The sequence below is a fragment of the Fukomys damarensis genome, unplaced genomic scaffold (assembly GCF_012274545.1).
Source record: "Fukomys damarensis isolate Sample0158 unplaced genomic scaffold, DMR_v1.0_HiC HiC_scaffold_18, whole genome shotgun sequence".
Classification (NCBI taxonomy): Eukaryota; Metazoa; Chordata; class Mammalia; order Rodentia; family Bathyergidae; genus Fukomys; species Fukomys damarensis.
In genome coordinates, this window is record NW_022900930.1 from 889,482 (window position 1) to 893,804 (window position 4,323).

General features: G+C 52.3%; 1 protein-coding gene across 12 annotated transcripts in view; it reads left to right on the forward strand.

Annotated features, from left to right (window-relative positions):
- Positions 1 to 4,323, forward strand: part of Plat (plasminogen activator, tissue type) — a 23,356-nt gene that overhangs the window by 405 nt on the left and 18,628 nt on the right. The window lies entirely within an intron of this gene.

Below are 4,323 nucleotides of genomic sequence, written 5' to 3' on the forward strand. Positions count from 1 at the left end.
CCCCCCCCCCCCCGGTTGCTGAGGGGACCTGAGGGGCGTGGTGGCGAGGGAGGGTGGGGAAGAGGAAGAGTCCTTTCAGCAGTCTCTGCTGCAGCTGCAGGGAGATGGAGGGGCCAGAAATTCCGCTCAGACAATGGGAGCCCAGCCTGGGCAGTGCCTTGGTCGCAGGCTGAGTCCCAGTGTCCGGCTGTGGCCTCCCTGGGGAATCCTGCGAAGGCGCTGAGGCTGGGATGCTGCGGTCCCTACCTCCAGGGCCTGATAACCAGTAGGAAGAGCTAGGAAAGAGTAGCCAGACTTTTAGCGGCCTCACATTCCCACCTGGAGTCTGGGCAGAAGACATCTTGGGTGCCACCAGCCAGTTTGTCCCCAACTTTCTTTCCAGGGGTGTTAATCCAGTGCTGTCCTCTTTAAGGGCTTTTCTGTAACAGGGAAAAAACAACATCGGTGTCTTTCAATCCTAATGCACTCAGCGGGAGCCCCAGCAGATGCTCAAGATTCTCACTGCTATTTTATTATTTTTAAAAATCTCATAGGAAGGGAGAAAGGTGGGAAAACATGCTGAGCTCCTAAGTAACTAATGATGAATTTAGATGCAAAGAAACCTGACAGCTGTGATTTACTTGGTGGCAGATTTGGAATAATAGAGTAGTCTCCTGAGGCTGACGGATGACAGAGAAAAAGTGTGTGTGTGTGTGTGTGTGTGTGTGTGTGTGTGTGTGTGTGTGTGCGCGCGCGCTCGCAGTCCTGAGAAAGGACAGCTGCAACTGCAGACCCCAAGGTGACTTCCCAGCAGTCCTGCGTTATCCTGGGTACAGATCTTGCCTCTCTAGAACCAGTGGGCAGGGTCAGCAGGCCCTGGGGCATGCATGTGTCCTGCGAGAGCAGTCGGGCCAGGGCAGCTGCTGGGACCCCATGAATATTGAGACATAAACAGCTTCTTCCTACCCATCAATTTACTCTGCCTACAGCCTCTGAGAGGAGGCCAGCTTGGATCCCTGGGTCTTGCCAAAGACAATGACAGCTTCTCTGTCCCCAGCCTGCCTGTCCCCGTGAGCACCCCTATTGTTTTGTGAAGCCTCTCAGCAGACTGGGACAGGCGACGTAGCCACAGCTTCTGAAGGTTCGCCAGGCTGCTGTGTTGTTGAGGAGAACTCAGGGCTGATGCAGAATTCAAACCCTTACTCAAGTCACCCGGGCCCACCGCTGGTGGTGTGGCTTGAAATGACTCTGACCGTCTATGGTGTCTTGGTCAGTGAATAGTAGGACCACGGTGCAGTCATGAGAGCTCATTTTTCAGGGGAGGCCAGTTAGGTTATCAACTCGCCAATGGGAGTTTGTCAGTCTGAGATTTCTGGCTCCTTCAGTCTGGAAAGACTGGCGTCCCCTTAGAACTTTGGAGCTCTGTGTGTGGCGGGCTATGTTCAGATTGTGTTCAACCCCTCAGTTGAGGCCGCCATGGGTTTATGGTAATGGTAGTAGACTTAGCTCTACTCCAAATGCAATCCTTGGACTTCTCTGAGGTACCAAGTGTCTGGGAGTGAGGAAGGTTTTGAGTTTTTAGTTGAAATGTGTAGCTGTCTTTGATTAGTTGGCATTGTGTATCTGCAGTCAAAGAATGGAATTTTCTGGGAGTAATTTTCAGCTGCTTTAGTAAAATTTTAGGATGGATGCTGAGGGATGGCGATATTCTGTCTGCTCCTACTTTGGGCCATTTGTTTTGTAAATACAGGAGAAAAGTCTGTGAGGGGAAGGGGTATCCTGTAACCCAGGACAAATCCCAAGACCCAGGTTTTGGGCTATCAACCTCATCCCAGAAGAAGAAGCTCACAGAACAGCGTGGGACATCTCGGATCAAACCCAGTAAGGGTGAGGGCGACCTAGAGTCATAGATAATTAGAGCAGGAGCCAGGTGTGGTGGTGCTCATCCGTCATTCCAGCTCTTGGGAAAGCCGAGGCAGGAGGATCACAGTGAGTTCAAGGCCAGCCTGAACTACAGAGTGAGACACTGTCTCAAAAAAGCAAAGAAAGAAAATTAGAGCTGCGGATGGACTTAGATATCAGCTGCTTGGTCCTCCCCTAATCAAGGTGCATGCCTGCAGAAGGGGAAGAGGGACAAACAGACTCAGCTCTCAGTCAGCTGCACAGTGGACCATGTCCTGGGTCTGAGGTTGACTCTCAGCTGACAGGCTCTGTTGTCGGATGCACAGATGCCTATGCCACACTCCTGGCAGTGCCTCTGAAGCTTCATTGTACTTGTCTGGGGAGGACCTAGAAGACCTGATCACACTTGGAGCCTCTGAAATGGTCTTGCCAACCCTGGATATGATAGTGTAGACTCACGACTAGAGGTTAGGGAATCTGCACCAGATGCTCCCAAAGCCCCTTCATTCTTAGAACTCTTGGGAATTCCAGACCTCTGACCCCTCCCCCCACCTCTGCCCTTTGCCCACTGGGAGCTCCCTACCCTGAAGAGGGAGGGGCTTTGGCTTCTACCACCAGGACCCTCATCCCCAGGCAATGCTCCTGTCCTGGGCTGGCGGGATCCTGACGGGAGCACCCTTCATTGTCTGACAAACTCTTCCTTTGCTCAGTGGACAGCGTATGTTCATGAATTCCAGAAAGCCCACCTAATAGACTGCACCTTGTCATCCTACGCTGTCACACATGGCACTGGTCACCCTGTGCTCTGGGACTATTCATTGTTCCGCCCCGTTCCTCATCTGGGAGGCCCAGGAGTGGACAGCCTGCGTGTCCTCTGTCACCAGAGCCTGTCTCCTGTGTGGGTGGAGCTCAGCCCTAAGTGTGACTGTAGGATGAGGGCATCTGAACCTGCATGTGCTGGGAAAGAGGAAGTTCACCTGAGCAGGGTGGGCTGGAGGTCTCAGTGGATGGCGAGGGGTGTCGCAGGCACCTGGAGACAGCAGGGGTTTCGGGAAAGTCCAGGACGAAGGGCCGGGTGGGGAAGCTACCAGAGCCCAGTAGGCCCAATCTAAGTGAGGAAACCGACTGGTCCACTCACCTGCCCCCGCAGCACACACTGCATTGCAGTCAGAAAAGAGGAACTTATCCTATTCCTCTAGTTGTGGCAAGAGCCGGGCACTACTGCTTGGGCTGCAGAGAAAGGAAGGGTGTGTGTGTCTGTCTCTTCTGGGTAGCTGCAGGATCCACAGAAGGCTCTGGCCTCCGGACATCCTGTGCCCTGCGTCAGTTGGGCCAGATCATTAGCAACATCCGACCTCCTGTATGTCCCAGCTGTCCCTTCCTCCTCCCCAAATGTGTGGTGTACACGGGCCAGGAAAAGCAAGTGAGGAAACACTTAGAATAGGGCTCAAGATGCCACCTGCACTCAGGACACAGCAGCCCCCAGCTGTGCTGATCTGTGTACAAGAATGAGATGAAGGAGTGAAATCTCTAGAGGAGCTGGAGGGATCTGGCCCAGGTTGTCACACAGGGCCACATGAGCTCAGAGATCAGATTGCTGTTAACACAGAATCTCTGTAGAGATGCTGTGGCCCCCAGGCCCACTGCAGAAGGGCATGCGGACAGTAAGCACAGCCAACACTCACTGCGCCGCACAGGGACAGTGCCTTGCTTGACCACCAGAACGAGGCAGCAAGGTGTGAAGAATTCACCTGCCAGGAAGCCCAGGAAACTGAGGCTCAGGAAGGCGAGGTACTCACCCAGACCCACCCAGAGGTGGCACTCTGTGCACTCTGACAGGCTGCTTTGATATCAGCCTCGAGCACATTGAGAATGTCAGGAGGAGCTGGGCATGGTGATGCAATCTGTAATACCAGCACTCCGAGAGGCTGAGGCAGGGAGATTGCAAGCTAGGGCAGTTTACCAATTTAACAAGAACTTGTCTCAAAAAATTTTTTTTTCAAAAGAACTGTGGATGTAGCTTAGTGTGAAGGTCCTAGGTTTGACCCCCAGAAACTGCCTCCCCACAGAAGAACAACAGAAGGGCTGGAGCACTGCGGCAGAGTGCAGGCCTCACACGTGTAAGGCCTTAGGTTCCAACCCTAGCACCAAGAGAAGAACAGAAACAAAAGAAAAAAAGAAAGAAAAGGTTTTAGTTGTTTGATTTTTTTTAAGAGCTATGGGTGGGTGGTGGCACATACCTGTAACCCTACCTAACTGGGAAGTGGAGGCAGAAGGATTGCAAATTCAAGGCCAGCCTAGGCAATTTAGTGAAGACCCTGTCTCACAATAGAAATGAAAAGGAGTTTTAGTTAGTTCAGCAGTAGAGTTCTTGCCAAGCATTTGGGAGGGCCTGGGTTCCATCCCCAGTACCAAAAAAAAAAAAAAAAAAAAAAAAAAAAA